The 21,226-nt window shown below is 30.4% G+C and overlaps 1 pseudogene; it reads right to left on the reverse strand.

Moving 5' to 3' along the window:
• Positions 1-15,427: 15,427 nt before the first annotated feature.
• Positions 15,428-21,226, reverse strand: part of LOC111635659 — a 23,917-nt pseudogene continuing 18,118 nt past the window's right edge.

A 21,226-nucleotide genomic window follows, 5' to 3' on the forward strand; every position in this document is an offset into this window, starting at 1 on the left:
TCGTAAATTAATCGTTTCTCATTACATATAAACTTAAATTAATAAAATAAAATATTTTATTAAGTTAATTTAACGTGAATTTTTGTTTATTACAGTTAATTTCATTTAATTCTAAATACACGAAAAAGATTTTCTGTTATAAATTTATATATTCAAAAAATAATTCGCAACGATAAGTAATATTATCATTTATTACGTCAGAGGTAATTGTACAACTACTAAAAGTAGGTGTAGTGTAATAAAGTGCAATTGACATCCGGTAAATAAGAGAAGTACACTTTATTTAAATATATTTATCTAAACTCTATATTATACTCAAAAAATAATTCGCAACGATAAGTAATATTATCATTTATTACGTCATCGGTAATTGTATACTTACTAAAAGTAGGTGTAGTGTAATAAAGTGCAATCGAGATCCGGTAAATCAGTGAAGTATTTATTTAAATATATTTATCTAAACTCTATGTTTTACTAATTCGATAGTATAGAACGTTGTTTGAAATTATAATTGTCATTTCTATTAAATTAAAATTAAGCATTATCATTAATGATTTAAAAATCAGACAATATAAAATATACAAAGGTAAGAAAATACTACATAAAAACTAATTGTAAACAGAAACTGGTTTTCTAATTCTGAAGGGAAATACCAAACAAGTAAAAATCATTAATTAAAAAGGTCAAACATTACAATTACAGCTGAACGTTTGCTATGAAATTTACATAAAAATTAAAAACGAGTTTTCTACAAGCAATAGTTACGTATATGTATTATATTAATAGTATAAACTATATATATATGAATTTTTAATTTCGTTATTTTACAAAAATTTCAAATTAGTAGAAATGTTTTACATTCATGTTTAAAAAAAAATAAACAATCACGTGTTTTCTGTGTTTGTGTACATTCAACTTAAATTTTATTCGATAAAATATTAATAAAAAGAAATCACCTGATAAATTCATGATAATATAATAATAAAGTAAATTGATGTTTTAAGGATTTTTAAGCTATTTAATAATATAATTAGTAATATAATTCTCAAAGTCTCTATTCGATATAATCGTTTATTTTTACATTTGTAGATTATTCAGAAGGTTTACGGTATAAAGGTATTTTCGAAATTATCAGCTGTCTTTGATATTAATTTATTTCCAATAACTGAAATAATCAATCACTTTTAATATTCATTAAAAGCAAACTTGAACATACATTAAAAAATGGCAACAAAAAGTCGCTGAGAAGTGGAAGGACGATGGAGTTGGATTTCATTCAAAAATATCTTTTGCGAGTAACTAAACAAGAAATTTATGTTTATCAAATCGTATAAATAATAGTTTTAAAACATTTATATCACGTATTTAATAATAAGTTTGATAAATTTACTTTATTCCTTGTCTTTTACAAAAAGGTACTATTTCAATTGGAGATTTAAAAATTTGAACGAATCTTTATGTGGAAAAAAATACTGTTGGAACTTATCCAATATCGTATTTACTAATTGTAAATCTGAACACACAAGAAAGTAATAAATAACGACCACCATTGACAATTTTGCGCATTTTGGTTTTTAACTTGGTTTGGTGAGTATCAGGAACTTTTGCTTTTAATTATACAAAGCTAATAAATATACAAGACTTTCGGTGCATTATTTTGTGATACTGAAATTGAATTATTCTTAGTTTAAAATATAATTTATATATTTTTTACATACTTTAAGATTTATTTATACTGTATTAATTTTTATTTAAATTACGAGTACTTTATTATGTTCGTTTAGTAATATTCCCCTACAAAACGCAGGGTATGCGAGTTAATACAGAACTCCGCATTTGTTAAGAACTCGTATTTGTACTTTTGGTTGAACCGCAGTTATTTTATTTAGTCCGAAATACAAACAATGCTTAACGATAAATTACCAGAGACAAGAAATGGTTGAAATATTCGCGCGACATGGCACGATGCAAGGAGGAAAATGGGTACAGGTTGAACCGTAAGAGATACCTTTGCAAAGTGATGTATATCGTCAGGAAACGTTTCTTATGAATCGTCTGTATTAATTAACAAGTGTCGAACGTCAGTATTTTTTGAACGACCCACTATAAACAAATTCCATAGTTCCAAATTGGAAAGTAAAAATGAGTCGAAACACTAAAACGCCACGACTCCGACTACAACTCCGACAGCGACTCCACAGCCCTGGTTATTACACCAATTTCACCAAACATCTTTTACTGGTTATAAATTCTATTATTTTTATTTACATTTTCAGGCTTAACATTATAAATGTTCCAAAATGGAACGTACCGTTTTTCGAATATTTTTAATTTTTAAATTAATAAATTATTTACTTTTAAAATAAATTCAGAAATTTGTATATATTAAAATAAATGAATATAATAAATAAGTAAAATATATATACAGATGAAACGAGTAAACAAATTTAACTAGAAAGAAACATGTGGTAAGGGTTTTTAAGTTCCATTTTTTTCTATTACATACTTTTATGCTTTTGGAAGCGTATTAGCATTCCTAGCATTTAAGCAACAGTTTTTGATTTACTGTTGTAAACTTCCACTTTTTCCATCTCCAACGCAACGGACGGAGCGTGCACCATTTTAATAACATTAGTCGCTTCCCATTTTACAACCGCTTCATTGCTCTGCGCCATGATTTGCCAATAGTGTCCTTTCTCAACGTCGTATCTACGTTCTCGCAGACGTACTGCCAGGTTTCTTGTAGTCACGCCCACATATTCTTTTCCGATTTTTAACTGCTATGTGCTTTAAATGCTGATAATTTATATTTATAATGGTCGCTGGAAAAAATGGTATGTACAGAGGCGCGTGCGTGCATTTTAAATACTTACTCGTACGTATGTTTCCTGGTTTAAATCTTATATCAATGTCCAAAAACATGGACATAAGTATAGTTTATTTTAGTTTTAGTTTTAAACCATGACTATTATTATCGATAAATGTACTTTCGTTAGTTGTTTATCCAAATTATAAATACATCATCGACATATCGTTTGTAGATTATAATGTCATCGAAAAAATTTTTGAAAATGTTTTTCTTCCAGCTCACGTAGAAGTTCACGCAGAAATCCTGATATAGGAATTTCATTGGAACATTTTTTTTTTCTGTTTGTATGTCACCTCTTTGACATTCTAACACTTTCAAAATCTATTTTTGGTCACCTACATATACTTAACGTTTTCAAATAAATCCTATGTAATTTTTATAATTTACATATTAAATTACTAATATAATTTCGTGCAAATTAATTAATATTAAATTGTTTGACTTATTTTTAGCATTACGTCGTTATTGAAGAATGAAATATTACAACAGAACGATTCCAGTCGAACCTCTGTTTTTCGAAACAGTTTTCACTCCTGAAATCCTAAGAAATTTTTTTCGCACTTACTGGCATTATTCCATTTACATATCCATCTTGTATGTACTGGCCATTATGATTCTTCGGCATCACATGAAAGATCGATCTCCTTATAATTTCAATCGTGCATTCACCATATGGAATGGAATTTTGGCTTTTTATAATATTTGCAGCTCCATAAGATTAATTCCAATTTTGTTCGAACAATATAAACACTTTACATTTTACGAAACAGTTTGTAACAAGAGTATTGCTGAAAATGCACCGCCGATTCTGTTTTGGGGAACACTGTTTGTGTTGTCGAAGGTTTGGGGATTGGGAGATACAATTTTGTTAATACTTCATAAAAGAAAATTGATATTTCTTCACTGCTATCATCATCTTTCCATACTGATTTTGTCGTCGTATGCTTGTTACAAAGAATCGAGCTATTTATTGATACTTTTGTACACTAGTATTTTCGTACATTCTTTGACGTATACCTATTTTACTGTAAAATGCATGGGAATTAAGATGTCTTCAACAATAGCCATGTGTATTTCGGGCATTCAAATTGCTCAAATGTTGTTTATGTTTTTGCTTTCGTGTTGGGTGTATTGGTTGCACCTAAATAGTCTTCCATGCGACACTCCCATCGAAATTTTAAAATACTGCTTTGTTGTAGCTATGTCATACGTTTATCTGTTCATCGAATTCTTTTATACATCTTACATTTGCAAATCAAAGATACATGAAAAAAAAGATTATACAGAATAGTTCGTTGATTTACGCTACATAGTGCAATTATTAAAAAGTTATTAATAATAATTATACTTTTTTTGCATAAGTTGTAATATCGTAAAATTATAATCGTTTAAACGTATATTTTGTAATAATAGTTACAAAATATACGTTTAAACGATTACATATAAGAATATATAATAGATATAAAATATATAAGAATTGCAAAATATATATATATCTTAATGCTCAACAGTTATGTCTTATTGTTATTTTGTTAATTTTATAAAATGTTTTTTATTTACTTTTTTATAGGGGAGACCGGGGCAACTTCGGCATGAGGGGCAAGTTTGTCAAGCGCTTTTTTTTAAAAACAAATTAAAAGGAGACTTTGGTTATAGGTTAGGCAGTTGAGTTTTATTGGTGGCTTGTTGAGTGTAGTGTTTTTATTGTTCTCCAACAAGCGTAGTTGAATTATCAAGCAAATTTTCATTTTCGTTCAATTCCATATAATATTTTTTTTCCATTTATATTGAATTGGCAGGTTTTGTTATAATTCCATGATAACGAAAGTTACTTTTCCTGTTAGAAGGATGTAACTTCAACTTATTCACGTGGCCAGATCGTGGCTTGGCATTCTGTTCTCAGGGTTGTACTTAATGTTTCGAAATCATGACTAGCGGGGTAAGATCGGCAACATAAAGCCACATTAGAAGCAAAGGATAAAAATCAAACAGATGATAAATGAAAACATGTTTGCATTTGTTATTCATGTATATATGTCTTTGAACTTGCATTTCGTTGTAATAATATTAAATGGGTGTTGGATTTGTATTTCTTTGTTTTAATAGTGAATTCCAACTTATACATTGTTAATAACATAATTTTATATACGTGCCTATCTTGCCCCATTACTGTTGCCCCTATACCAGGGGCAACTTTAATAAAAATAATTAAAATAATTACAACTTTACAAAAAGAGAGAAGTTGCCGATCTTGCCCCTATACCCGGGGCAACTTCGTCAATTTCTCTCTTCTTGTAAAGTTGTAATTATTTTAATTATTTTTATTTCCAAACTGATTTTAACCAGTTCTATAGTAAGGTAACATTCCAATAGACAATATGCAAAGCTTTTTTTTTCAGTTTACAGCAGTAATTATTACACAAAATTTAAGTAAAGCTTAACATGCCGATCTTGCCCCCGGTTTCCCCTATGTCTACTTTTATGTATTTAATTTCTATGTATCTGAGTTATTTGTTAGATGGGAGTAGAAATATTTCGTCATATAAATACATTTAAAATAAATAAAATTGTTTTTATGTGTTTTTCATTAACAGTTCGTTTGTTTACAGATAAATAAATTATAATTTAAAATATGAAATTTTTTTGTATTAAACTTTTATTAATAACAATTCGGGAGGGAATTGAAATGATTAGAGAAAGTTTTTATTTAATAATTTTAATTCGTTTGGTATGTTATTTTTCAAAAGTTTTATTTATAAATGTTTACACTGTAGAATTGAAAATTTAATAATAGCTTTTCTTACTTAATTGAAATAATACTGGAATAATAACAATTCTGACTGGGATTCAATTCTGGTCACACAATACTTAAACGTGCATTAGAAAATGTCAAGCTTAAATAATTACAAACGTACATTTCAATAAAATCAAAGATATATTGCTTACACTTTTACAAGACAAACAAAACAATAGCAGATGACTTTTCATAGAAAAAATTATTTCTGAAGAAATGCACCAGTTTTCGAAAGAATGATTTAAACAAAAATCTCAACTTTTTCTTCCATGCAAAGGTTTTGCAGAAATTGTCAAAACATAAGAAAGAACAAATCAGTTTTCATTTTTACTTGTCCTTAATTAAAGAAAGAACAAGTAAAAAACGGAAACGGACTGTATTTTATATATAACAAAAGCATTATTCTTTCTGGTAAATGTGTAAAATATTTATATATAACGCGTCTTATTATTTTCAAACTGTAAAATACAATTGTATTATGTAAAATTCTAGCCTAACAGTTCGAAAATATGTAATTCGCTTTGATTGTCATTAAGAGTTAAAAATTGCGAAGTATATTTTATTCATCGTCACAAGTTTATATTATCGCGAATCCAATGAGATCGAAACAAAACGGAGCCCGAAAGAAAAATAAGAATTGTATCAATACATTCACGTGTATCCCGTGTTTTTTCGTAGAGATTTCGATTTATTTATCAATAAAAATAAATATCTCCTTTAATTATAAATGTATTTTTTTTCATAATCACTCATTCATACCAGAACTATAGTAAGTTTTCTCACACGCTTCATTTCTTTTGAACAATCTTATATAATAATTGGTATATTTTGGATTCAATCTTTTGCAATAACATAAATCCATAGCAATAGCCGTAACTCGCAAAGTATCGTTTGCAAACATCAACAAAATAATCTTTTGCTCGAAAATTTTAGCATTTATAAGTAGAACAAGTTGCTTTCTTAAAATACTTTTTTTTTTCATCATTTGTGATTTCGTCATTACCTAAATAAAATTTACATATTTATTCTATGGACATATTCAAAAAGTATAAGAAAAATCGCTAAGGTAAATGCTGATAAACATTTCTGCATAACTATTTTATTTATTTATAGATATGCTTACACAATGCTACGGACGAGTATTTAGAGACATTAGTTTACAAGTCGTTTATAGAAAAATCTAATATGAAAGTAATTACCATAAAAAGTCCTAGGAAACTATTTATAATTTTACATGCAAAAATTGTTGTCCTTCACATACGTTAGCCTCTACAATGCCATAAAAGTAATTTTCCACAAAACAAATATTTTCAGGTATCTTTAACAAAACGAATGTGAACGAAAAACACTTTTAACACGTAGCATCGTTTCGTAAACACGAAAATACACTTTGAATATTTTGTATTGTAAGTGTCGATACATTCGTATTTTGTTTGGAGAAAGAACGTTACGTTGAAAAAAGTAAAATTTCTCATATTTTTCCTAATGACAACCGTAAACAATAAGTTGAATCAAATTTTCCTGTTGCCTCAAGCGAAATTTGAATTTATCACTTTATAGAAAAAAACCAATTACTAAAGATTCCATCGCAATCGTTTCAAGAACCAGTTTATATTTATGAGTGAAACCTGTTTGTCGCATTATAATAAGATACGATTAAGTTTTTAAATTAATATTTATTAAAAAATCGCGCAAGTGTTTACACCGATTAAACGAATTTATATAAAGACTTTCGAGATATTTGAAAAGACAATATTTCAAGTAAGGTAATTGGGACGTGTCCTCGTTATTCTCGCAAATTAATAATTTCTCATTATATATAAATTTAAATTAATAGAATAAAATATTTCATCAAAAACATGAATTTTTGCTTATTGCAATTAAGTTCATTTAACTGTAAATATATGGTACAGACTTTCTGTTATAGAAACGATATATTTAAAAAATAATTCACAACGATGCAAGACAAATAAGAAATTTTGTCATTTATTTCGTCATCGGTAATCGTCGTAAAATTACAAAAGTAGATGTAGTTTAAGAAGTGTAATTGATATCCGAAAATAAGNATATATTTAAAAAATAATTCACAACGATGCAAGACAAATAAGAAATTTTGTCATTTATTTCGTCATCGGTAATCGTCGTAAAATTACAAAAGTAGATGTAGTTTAAAAAGTGTAATTGATATCCGAAAATAAGTGAAGTACTTACTTAAACATATTTATGTAAAAAAGTGTATATTTTACTAATTCCATAATATGCAACGTTGTTTAAAATTAAAATTTTCATTTCTATTAAATTAAAATTAAGCATCATTTATAATGATTCAAAAATCAGACAATATAAAATATACAAAGGTAAGAAAATTCTAATAAAAACTAATTGTAAATAGAAACTTGTTTTCTAATTCTCAAGGAGAATGTCAAACAAGTTAAAAGTGATTAATTAATAACGTCAGACATAATTTATTATAATTATAGCTTAACGTTTTAAATCAAATTTATATATAAACTTGGAAAGTAATTTTTTACAATAAATAATTATTCGTTCTGTAAATCCGAAAAGAATTACTTCGGTAGACTAGACCATAGCTATTTAGGATAAAAAAAACTCTTTTATTGTCTTTTCATATGCATTCTCTGGTAATGGTGTGCATCACTTCTATCATAATTTTGAGATAACATGAATTTACTCATTACAACAATTATCGAATAGAATTTTACATTGATTTCTATTCGATAAATATAAAAAAGTTTTTTTGAAATATTGATAAAAACAGGTCGCCTGATAAATTTATGGTAATGTAATAACGAACTAAGTTGATGTTTTAAGAATTTTTAAGGTACTTAATAAGAAAATCTGCTATATAAATCTGAAAAAATGGCCAGTCGCTGTCGGCGAATTGAGCGCTAGCAAAGCATACTGGTAAACGTAGGGAATCCCAGAGTCCGTGCTCGATTCTTTTTGATGGTATTTGGCACTCACGCTGCTTGCTGCGTGATTTAAAAAAAATTGGATATAGCGATGTACGTCATAGTGCGTGACAATGATAATTATGCTTTTTTCTTTCATTATTCTGTTATGAACTAGAGACGGGATATTATGGCATTTCTTTCAATCATACGTAATATCCTATCGGTATTTTGAAAGTTATTTCACGAGAATTAGATGTAGGGTCGTTGGTTTTAGTACATAACAATTATAGTTATGGGCAGTTCACATTCAACAGTGTTCTGCTGATTGTCTCTGCACTTTGGGTAAACCATTTGTAATTAATTATTTATCATTGTTACGCGTGCTAACTATTTAGTATATCTTGAAGCCTGCATCGGGCCTTTCAACCAGTTAGTAATATACTTCATAAATTCTCTATTCAAAATAATTATTTATTTTCAAGATTTGTAAGTTATTCAGAATGTGGTTTACGGTTTAAAAGCATTTTCGAACTTGTATGCTGGTTTTCTGAATGAATTTTTTTCCAGTAACTGGAATCGTGTATTCCATCAATTTCAATACAGTATAGCGTCGATTATCCGACTCCCGATTAACCGACACCTCGGTTAACCGACCGTCCAAGTCAGCCAATTTCAAATGTCGCTAGTGATGTGGCGCTACAATATTTGGCTATGTCTTGGCTACTTTAATATTATTTTTACGTGTTTTAGCTGGCAACACTCATTCGACCATGAAAGGGAGCCAGTATTTAAACGAGGCTTAATTTTCTAATTTTTAACGATACAATCGCGACGATTATTATTTTAAAAAATTTTTGTTAGCCTTAACATCGATGAAAATTCAACGCGAAGTAGGTTAACAGCGATATACTAATATACTAATTACATAAGATATAATAATATACTACACTAATAGTGAATTTTTTCATACTTTTCGGTTATCTGACTATTCAATTATCCGACCAACCCCAGTCCCCAATTGGGTCGGATAATCGATGCTCTTCTGTATTCGTTAGAAAAAAATGTTCAAAATATACAAAAACGAGTTTATGGAAATTAACTTACACGTGGAAAGATTTGGATTTCATTCAAAAATATCTCATATAACTAATTAAACAAAAAACAAGTTTTTCGTACGTCTGCTGCTTGACTATTTTTCTAAGATGGTAAGAATAAGAGTTTTAAAACATTTACGCAAATTCCGTGTTTAATTTAATAATAAGTTTAATGAATACAGCTTATTTTTTGTTTTTTTATAATAAAGATATTATTTCCAATAGAAATTTTTAACTTCAAACAAATCTTTATGTAAAACAAATATAGTATTGGAAGACATTCAATACCACATTTACTAATTGTAAATCTGGACATAAAACTATGGAATATCAAACACATTCTGCGCGTTTTGTTTTTGAACTTGGTTTAGTAATTATTACGCAAGTAAGTATTTATTTATAACTAGTAAATAGACCGTGCTTTAGGCGTATTATTTTCTGATACTGGAATTGAATTATTTTCGATTTAAGATATAATTTATTCATGTTTTACATGATATGAGATTTATTTACGTTAATTTTCACTTAAATTACGTTCAGTTTATTATGATCGTTTTACTAATGTGACCGTACAACGCGTGGGGTATGCAATTCAACAAAGTTGTTTGGTACTTTTTCATGATACGCATTTTTTTATTCAGTCCGAAATATACAAAATGCTTAAAAATAAATTAATAGGGAGAAAGAAAAGTCGGGATATTCGGCCGAGATAAGTCGTGGCAACGAGGAAAAAAGGGTACAGGTTGTAGCGCAGGAAAGACATTTGTAAAAAGTTTTATATCGTTAGGAAACGTTTTTTTATGAATCGTCTGTATTAATTAACAAGTGTCGAATGTCAATATTTTTTGAACGATCCACTATAAACAAATTTCATTGTTACGTGTTTTGCTCTTCGCATTACTTGCCTCACTGGTCTTCTGTATAGACTACGTACTACGAAATTTACTCACGATTCAACACTCTGCGCCAGGTGGCGACATTCAGAGAGTAGAAAGTCCTTTTTCAATCAACACCCAGTTTTTTATTATCTCTTTTTGTAGTTGCTTTCGCTATACATTCAGCGTTATTTGATGCACAAATATTTATTCATTCATCAAAACGTACAAGATCCATCAATTTATCATAAAGCGCCCTTACCTCCCTATAGTCGACTCCCCGTAGTGTTAATTAATATGCCAAATTTAATCGTTAATATCTTCAAGACCAATAAACCAATTTGAAATAAATTTGAAGTATTTAGTTTCTGCGATGAGTTACGTTTTGAATAAATTCTTTGAATTGTTTTGGACTTACGCAATATCAAATTCATTTTTTCCCCAGCAGATTTACACCGAGAGATATTTTGGCGATAAGATGAGTGCATATGCGTAATTGCTCTTTTGATAAATAATTACATCTTTGGTGGTTCCTTTGGAAATTTTATTTAATAATACAGTATTGACTATTTATTAAATTATAGTTTATTTTTGAAATATGAAAAATTAAAATACATTGTATTAATTTATATTATATTAATCATAATTTTGAAACTTAAATACAATAGAGCGTCGATTATCCGAATCAATTGGGAACTGGAGTTGTTCGGAAAAAAAAATCGATATTTCGGATAACCGATTATGTACGAAAAAATATATTAATTTAACCCGTGTTGAAATTTTTGTCCGTTGCGTGTCACTTCGCATTGAATTTTCGTCGATGTTAAGCCTAACGAAGACTATTGTATAGTTAAAAATTATTTTTTTATTTTGTACAAAGAAAATAAATTTATTGAAAAATATAAAAAGAATAAAAAATTATACTTCAGAAGTTAATTTAGTATCAAAAACGTAAAATATTTGAGTAGCCCAAGACATAGCCAGAGATTGCAGCGCCACAGCACTGGCGAAAATTTAAATTTGCCGACTGAAATTCTTTCGGATAATTGACTTTCGGATAATCGACGCTCTACTGTACTTTAAAATTTAAATATTAATATTTCGTTAGTCGATTGCTTTTATCGTGTCGTGACGTTCGGCAATTACTCTTAATCTATTAATTAACAATATACAGTCAACACGCCTTAATACTGTGAACACATTTATTGAGCTAAACAAACGTTTTCAACCCATTTCATGGGCCATCATCAGGTTAAAGACGTTCAAATCTAAGCAATTATCGAACACGTTCAAATTTAAATTACATTAGAACATACGTTGAAATTAAATTACATAAATAAGCATAACGAAATTAATACAATAAATACGAAAAACAAAATAATATAAGAAAGGAATACAAAATACGGTAATTTCCCGCAATCCAATATGTAAACATTTTTTATATATTAATACAGGTTTTCATTGTATCATCCTACGAGTTGTTTCTGATTATGTATTTCCATGCCGACGGTAAGATGGTTGCATCCTTATAGTTGAAACATTTATCCGTCAAGCTGGATCTGTAGATCTCACATTTCTCTGTTGTGGATGTAGATCCGTCAAGCTGGATCTGTAGATCTCACATTTCTCTGTTGTGGATGTAGCTCCGTCAAGCTGGATCTACAGATCCAGCTTGACGGATCTACATCCACAACAGAGAAATGTGAGATCTACAGATCCAGCTTGACGGATAAATGTTTCAACTATAAGGATGCAACCATCTTACCGTCGGCATGGAAATACATAATCAGAAACAACTCGTAGGATGATACAATGAAAACCTGTATTAATATATAAAAAATGTTTACATATTGGATTGCGGGAAATTACCGTATTTTGTATTCCTTTCTTATATTATTTTGTTTTTCGTATTTATTGTATTAATTTCGTTATGCTTATTTATGTAATTTAATTTCAACGTATGTTCTAATGTAATTTAAATTTGAACGTGTTCGATAATTGCTTAGATTTGAACGTCTTTAACCTGATGATGGCCCATGAAATGGGTTGAAAACGTTTGTTTAGCTCAATAAATGTGCGTTCTCAGTATTAAGGCGTGTTGACTGTATATTGTTAAAGAATCTGAGTGAGAATAATCTATTAATTAATAGTTTCTTTGTGATATCAGTTTATTGTTAATTAGTAAACCCTTTGCCCAATCTGCATTAAATTTTACATATTGAATCTATTGAAAAAAATAAGACTAACAGCTCTTTATATATTTTCGCCAGTGTCAAGTAGTTAATTATAATAATTAACTACCTGACTCGATTATTTAAAATTATATAAAATTCGTTACTGTAATAGTTTTGAAAATAATTCTAAACTATTACTGTATACAGCGTTTGATCTGGCGGTTAATTAAGAGATATCTGTACCTAGCCACGAATTGTTAACCATATAATTTCTTTCTCATTTTTAAAGGCTATTAAAATTGTGTATTATTGCGCAAATAATCGAAATGCCATTATTTTAAAAATAAAACAATGTAACATCAACTTTGCTAAAATCACAAAAATTGTTACTTTCAGTTCTGCGAACTGTTTTATTATATCTTTTAATTGGTGTGAACACTTGCACAATTTTTTGAATAAATATTAATTTAAAAATTTAATCGTATCGTATTATAATGCAACAAACGGGTTTTACTCATAGATATAAATTGGTCGCTGAAGTGATTACAATGGAATCTTTAGTGAAAAAATCTAATTTAGCTTGAGCCAACAGGAAAATTTAATTCAACTTATTGTCTACAGATCAAGATTTAAAAAAATGAGAAATTTTACTTTTTTCAACGTAACGTTTTTTCTCTAAACAAAATACGAATGTATCGACACTTACAATATAAAATATTCGTAGTGTATTTCCGCGTTTACTAAACGATGTTACAGATTAAAAGTGTTTTTCATTCACATTCGTTTTGTTAAAGACAGGATTGAAAAATTAGATTCGTAAATAAATTATACTTTTTTGTCAGGTTCTACTAGGTTCACCAATGGCAAGCGGTGTTCGTTCCCTAAACACTGGGAGTTCTGGTCGAGGGGTTCGCGTCTAGCACGGACGAGCTGGCAACGTGGAGTTTTCCGGGTTTTATCTACGTCTGTAACGCCTAAATAGGGGACGCTTTCTTTTAAAAAGACCTCCTGGAAGGCATCTTCCTAGGCAGATCGCCCAAATGTTGCGTTGCCATAACCAAGTTGATCGCTTCGCCACTAAGGCCGTCCGCCAACTATCTCTCTCTATGAGACCGAGCGTATAAACGCTAGTTAATATTTTCTCCGCTTGTGACGCTGACGATCGGTGACCATCCATCGTCAGAGTATATAGGAGTTTGGAGACGTCTCTGCATTTAAATATTTTTCTCATTAAAGTGATTTGAAAACTTTTCACAATTAAGAAATGAGCTGCTGCAAACGATGTTCCCTAGTTTTTGAAAAAAGCGAAATAATAATACAGTATTTTACACACCTTTATTTTTATAAGACGTTTTTAAGAAGAAATAATAACTAAGTATTATCGGCATGGCAAATACAAACTTTTTTACATTAATACTGTTTAATCATCTCTTATCGATTCTTAAAGATACCAGTAATTAATCGTTAATGTAATTATTTTTTTTACTCGAAAAGTATGCAAAATTTTGCAAAACTAGGTTACTTACAGTATGCACTGTCTACTATAAAAATTTTTACATTTTCGGACCATATATTATAATTATTAAAATGTTATGTATTAAATCTGTTATAAAATTATTACTTTCGTTAATCAAGACTGTAAATACCGATATAACCTTTCGAAAAATAAGCAAAGTTTTTAGTTTGTAAAAAAATTTCGAAAAATATGCACGGAAATATAGTGATATTGAAGGTAAGAACTTATTATAATTAATATTGGAGAAGTACACAAAAATGTAAACAAAAGCAACATATATTGTTTTAAAGTTGAAATTAAAAGTATAACTATGGTAAAAGTAACACTGCTTCAGTTTACATCTCTAATATAAATAAAATTCTTTATAAAAAAAGCAAGAGCTTATTACGTAAGAAAAATTGATTTATTGAATAAAGAAAGTGTACACTTTTTTCGACTGAATTTTACAAACTGCAAAGTACAGAAATGTACTTACATTCCTCCTCATCAGAAATTTACAATATGAATTAGACGACATTAGACTTTTAACATTTTTCTAGAAACGGGCTTATGATGCAGTCTGAGAACTTTTTCCACAGTTTAACTTAATTGTCCAGTCCAATTGGTCAAAAAAAGGACTAACAAACTTTGTTGCTATAATATTGCACATGCGATTATTGTGATTTGACTGTGCACCATCAGTGTTAGCCTTACACCACAGTACTGGGCAGTTTTTTAAGTATGGCAAAATGGCTTTTACCAGCTTAACTTTCAAACCAGCCTGGCGAGGATTTGTGTATGTCAGTATGTCATCAAAAAAATCTGTAAGAATTCTGATTACTCCTACCAACGCTGGTCTTGGATGCCGAAGCTGTCCTCTATCCTGGTTTGATATTAAGCCAAAAAAGAGCTCCCTTACTTGCGGGATGGTTGAGGATTTCAAGACACTCATAGCATGTAATCTTCTCTTCAAGAACTCTAATTAAATAGCCACTGATAACTGCCAGAGAAGCATTTTCAATTGTACAAGGAACACTGCAGTCTTGTGTGAGGGATTGCAATTTTTGTAAAATAGACAGTGAAGAATCATGCAATTTACAGACTTTATGTTCAACATTACAATTGGTTTCTCTCATAACAGGTAACAACTTTGAGGGGGAAGAAAAGCATGGTGCATTTCCATTCTGTGCAGCCTGTAAGATACCAACTTTTTAAATCATTTGCGTTGTAAGAGATGCTGATCGTGCATCTAATTTGTCATTTCCTCCATTAAACTGACGAATGCAGCTAAAGAATGATTCAATTGAATCACTGTTAAATCTCCTCGTCAAAACATATCTGAATTTGACGGTATTCAGCAAATACTTTACAACATCAACTGTGCTGAGTGTTGTAAGATAGAGAGCATTGTAAGTTTCTTTTGTGAGAAATTGCATTTTCATATTGCTGCATTCTTTTTTCATTGATTCCATGTAAAAAAATCTGACTGCAGCCAATTAAGCCGCTCATCATTAATTTCAGAAAATGGTCTTTTGTTTGGCTGTTTGGCAGTATAGAGAACAGACGTTCATTCCAGTTACTTATATCCTGTACTTCATACCACTTGTGAATATTTTCCATGAGCATAACAGTTGCACCAGAAAAAAGAGGACTCTTTGTGACAAAATGGGTTGCCTTTCATAAAATTAAGCGTCCCAGTAACAACAGGTAAGAATATGCCTCTTGCTCTCTTTACTTTCATTTTTTCAAGATTAGTTGGAAATACATGTGCATATGTTAGGAATCACACTGGTTTAATTAAAATATTTTTCTGTATATCCAAAATAATCTTCAGATAGTAACCTCCATCAATACATTCATATCCAGTATGGATCGCAAATTCTTAATTATGTGATTTGGATCAAATGACAGAAAGAGGGGTCTAATGGTGTTACACGGATGAGGTATTTTATGTAAAAGTTCTCCATTTCCAAGAGCTTTGAACATGTCTGTATTTGTCTGATGATTATCAGCAACAATATGTATCACTGATAAACCTAAGTTTTCCACCTCTGACAAAACATCGAGCATCATCCTTAGTAGTTCAGCACCTTTTAAACAGTATGTGAAAAAATACCCAACGGGTATTGCATAAGAAGATAAAAGTCCCCCGAGGAGAAAGCACAACATGCGATTGGCTGCTTTTTGAGGTTCACAAACCTCTCCATATTTACCTGTTTCGACAAAACCAAACATTTTGTCTAACTACTTATCATAAACTAGCTTCTGATCAATAGTTATTTTATCCATAATTAATGAAGCATAGCATTCTTCTGCAGATGTAAAATTCTTTTTTCAGTACGTAACCTTTGCTTTATGACAGGTGTAATGCCAATTGCACCCGAAGCTCGGCTTACATACTTGGCAAGAGTTGACTTACAAGGCAAACGAAGCAGCTTTCTAACACGAGCATGATCATAACCTTTTGGTGATTTAACTTTCCATAAAATATATTCACGAATTACATCATTACTCCATTTGGGGCAACGTTTATCAAAATTGAGAATCTGGTCAACAAGAAATACTGATCCAGTGTTTCCAGTTTCAGTTAATGCTGCTATTTTTCCTATTGCTTCAATCAGATTATCTTCTTCGTAGATCTCCAATTTTAGAGCATTTTTATCATGATGTGGCTGTAAATCTGCCAATTTTGCATTCTTTCTCCAAAGTGTGGCTTTTAGTTTGTTAACAGTTTTCTTATATTTTGTAACAATTAGTTCCAGGTCATAATTAGTTTGACATGCAGCATTTACAATATTGCTCTTCCTTTCTTCCTCAAAATCAATACAAACAGGCCCATCAGTAACTTCAGTGTCTACAGTTGTGCTTTCATTCTGAGGACCCTGCTGGTCAACAAGCTTATTCTTTTTCTGTGGTGGATTCGCAAGTACTTCTCAATTCCGTTGTAATGGTGTTCTCTTTGTTTTTCTGTCTGATGACGCTTATATGGGGGATAGTTTGGAAACTATGAGGGGCATGATGACGAACGTAAAACACGCTTTTTAGATCCGATTTTATAATCACTTTCTACAAAATGCAGGCTACAGACGACTGACCTGCTACTTGGTATCCACGGCGATCCAATCCCTTTTTATTTCCTTGTCGTGATATAACATTTAACGCGAATCCGCGTAAAGTAACCGTTAGGTAACGGCAATTTCCGGCACACAGTCGTGTCGATAATCGTTGTACAGGGCGGAAAAATAATATAGTACTTTACAGCACGTTAAAATACACCCCTCTCCAAACAACTAAAGTTAATTAATTAAAGAATAATTAATTATAATGTATAAAACGATATTTTTTCTCACTTAAAATATTTACAAAAACAAAACATATTGTATGTATAAATCTGATATTAAACGTTACTGTCAAAAGTACAAATTAGACAATTATATTATTAATTTAAATTAAAACCTACTTCAACTGTTAAAACTAATTTTAAATTTTATTATCGTTAATATTTTTAAAGCAGAAAATACCTGAGAGTCACCCAAAAATTCGTGTAAATATAAACACAAAAATACATTCTACTGATGTACGACACCTTAAAAATAAATAAATATACATATATATAACGTTAACTTCTAACAATCACTTATTATATAAGAGGCAATGTTTATATTTAAATATCCCATTTTATTAGATTTCTACATAAGAAAACAATCGAAACGATCAAGTGTGTATACCTAGTAAAACCTGTTTGTTTAGTTATGGCAAGGCCACTTGATCATTTCGCTAGTAAGGCCGTTCGCCGTAAGGAAAATTGCAGTATCACACTGTTTCCATTTTTTGCCGCTGCGAAAGATTTTGGCGCTAGTTATCGGTGAGAATCGCGTGTTGAGTAAATTGGTCGTTTTGTACTTTTGTGTGCGAGTATAACTATTTTATGTAATTGTGATAATTACATATAGTTATAGTTGTATATAGTTATACTTATTCGTGAGTTATATACGGTTGACGGGACTTTCTCTTCAACAGCAGCTTGGTATATAGATATAAATACATTCATTGTGTACTTCAAATAGTAAAGGCACATTATGCGTAAAAATTGTTGTGTGCCTTTTTGCGCATCGTATGCTGGATCTAAAACTTGTCCCGAAGGATTAAAAGTTACAAACTCCTATAGTTCGGTAAAACGTCATTAACGGCACGAGTCGGTAATGACGTTTTACCGAAGTATAGGAGTTTTTTTAGTATGTTTATACGAATACTGTCGCAATTTTTTCGCCGTGATATAGGAATCCGAACTGTAGGAACCCGTGTTATAGGGGGGGCGACTGTATTTACAAGAGATAGAACCAATTTGCAAAATGTTGAAGACCTACTGCACTGTTGGCAAACTACGGCCCGCGGGCGAAAACCGCGAACTGCCTGTTTTCCGTTCGGCCAGCGGAATAATATTCAATTTACATCGAAAAAACGCAAGTAAATCAAATCGGGATGGCTCGGCCTACCTATCTCGGATGGCATCACTGCGTCAAAAGTTATAGTGTTTTCAAATGGCACTTGTTTTGTATATTTGTTTTCTATGCTGTTTAATTTCATTAAATAATGTAAAATTGTCTGTATGTTTAGTATTTTGAGTTTAATTATTAATTATTTATTAATTACAAAAAATTAACCAATAGTTAGTATTAGATTTCAATAATTTATTTTTTTAAATCAGCGTTTTTTATTTATAACCCTTATCTAAACTAATTAGAAAATGCGCCGAACAGGAAGTACTCGAGGAAGAAAAACGAAACACTCGAGAAAATACGAAGATATTGAAAACATAGAAATTCAATTACTCTCCAAAATAAAATTTTATTTAAAGATGTGAGGATTATCATTCCAGAAAAGCTTCAAGGATAAATACTGAATAGCTTATATGAAAACCATCACAGAATAAGAAAGTTTCGAGCCCGAGATAGAGAATTTGCTTGGTGTCCAGGCTTAACTGCAAAGATTAAGAAATTGATTTCGAACTACCCAATGTGAATCCAATAACAAAATTATCATAAAGGGCCTTTTATCCCAAGCGAATTCATTGAGAAACCTTGGCAAATTGTAGGAGTGGAAATTCAAGAACTAAAAAGCCATTGGTATCTCGTAATGGCTGACTACTTTTCAAGGTATGTTTAAATTACCAGATTAGAAACATTGTCGTCGTCCCCGTCATCATCGTTCACATTAGTAATTAACCACAAGAAATCCCAGATGTACGAAGCGACAATGGCACTGAAGTTTCCTAAGTATTCGACTCAGAATACCGTAAATTTGCAGAAAAATACAAATTTTCAATTATAATATCTAGCCTAAGATACTCCCAAAGCAATGGGTTCATTGAATCAATAGCCAACAATTTTAGAAGTTATTATTTCAAATATGAGTCGAAGGATCATTATTTGATGCTGCTAGTAAAGAGAACAACACAATTAGAAAATGGTGTAGTCCACAGAATTATCATCATCCATCATCATCATCATCAGTCTTTATTAACAAATGGGAATAATTTCCCTTTTACAGAGAGGGTTGCAATCAATATATAGAATAATTTTACATTTATGATTTACAACAATATTGTATTTATTATACAGGTAACCCCCGTATAACACGGCACTTCTATAGCACGGATTCGCTCTAACACGGTTCGAGAATTGGTACCATCCCCCGTATAACACGGTACTTTTATAGCACGGATTCACTCTGACACGGTTCGAGAATTGGGTAAAACCCTCGTACAACAGGAAATGTAATAAATTTTTACATACTTAACTAATAATAGTTCACGAAAATTATTATTTTCGTGAACTATTTGTACTTAAGTATGTAAATTTTCTCTTCTCGCCTTCTGTCGATACACGTGGTCCTTCTCGAAACTTGTTTCAATGTTGCCAGATCTCGACGCTTCCGCTTCTGATGTTGCCGAATGTTTTTTCCTTATTCCATACTTGCTTTATTCTTCATAAGTGCTTAGCACCATATAAGGAAATTTATAAAGACATTTTAACTAGAAGCAAGCAATCTAAAATTACATACATTTTGCAAAAGGTAAAGCATGGATCTGAAGATAATGCAGAAAAATGCTCAGAGGATAAGGATTACTTGCCAAAAAGAAAACGCTCTCGGTTAATTAATAGTGTTTTTAGTGATGACGAAGAAAACATTGTTTAATTTATATTAATATAGGCCTATATCACTTTAAAAATTTTAATGAAGATATTTATCTTAATTATGAAAATATACCATCATGTTTTTTAATTTTTGGAACCTAACCCTCCTTTTCGTATTAGTTCTTTGTTTCGTATAACACGGATTCGCGTAACACGGCAATTTTTTGGAACGTAACTACCGTGTTATACGGGGGTTACCTGTACATTTTTTTATTGTTTCCAAACTCAATAAGTTATTTCTCGACATTTCTTATATCTATATCTATAAATAAAAATGGACATGTATATCCCTATATTTCACTTTTCCGCCAAAACTACACATCACACGTGAATGGTGTTTGTATGTGGTGGTAGCCCCAAGTCTCCATTCGTGCATAGGGGTGGTTGCGTCTCGATAGCTGTAAGGGTGTGAGAGTTGAAAGTGGTTTTCAATTTCGAATGTTTTGTTCGTATTTGTTCGAATTAAATTCGAACATAAAATTCGAATATTTGTTCGATTATAGAACGATTTTAAACGTTCCAGAAACGTTGAAAATAGTTCGTTTGATTTGATGTGAACAGGAAACGTTCAGAAATAGAATCGGGACCTAATCTGTAATCAGAAACGGGGGACCTAATTCTTGCATTCTGTAAAAACGAGTAAGATTGGCTATAATGTAATTATCTTAATTTTCACTATCGTTACTTTTTAAAAACCCAGCGAAACGGGTCCTTGCAGCTAGATTCTAGATTACTTAGAAAAACAGTCTTTTATATATATAAAAAAAACCTATATTACATACAAATGTACGAACAAATAAAAACCCAGCGAAG

This window comes from Centruroides sculpturatus, unplaced genomic scaffold (genome assembly GCF_000671375.1).
Source record: "Centruroides sculpturatus isolate CEXI.00-Female unplaced genomic scaffold, Cexi_2.0 scaffold896, whole genome shotgun sequence".
Taxonomy (NCBI): Eukaryota; Metazoa; Arthropoda; class Arachnida; order Scorpiones; family Buthidae; genus Centruroides; species Centruroides sculpturatus.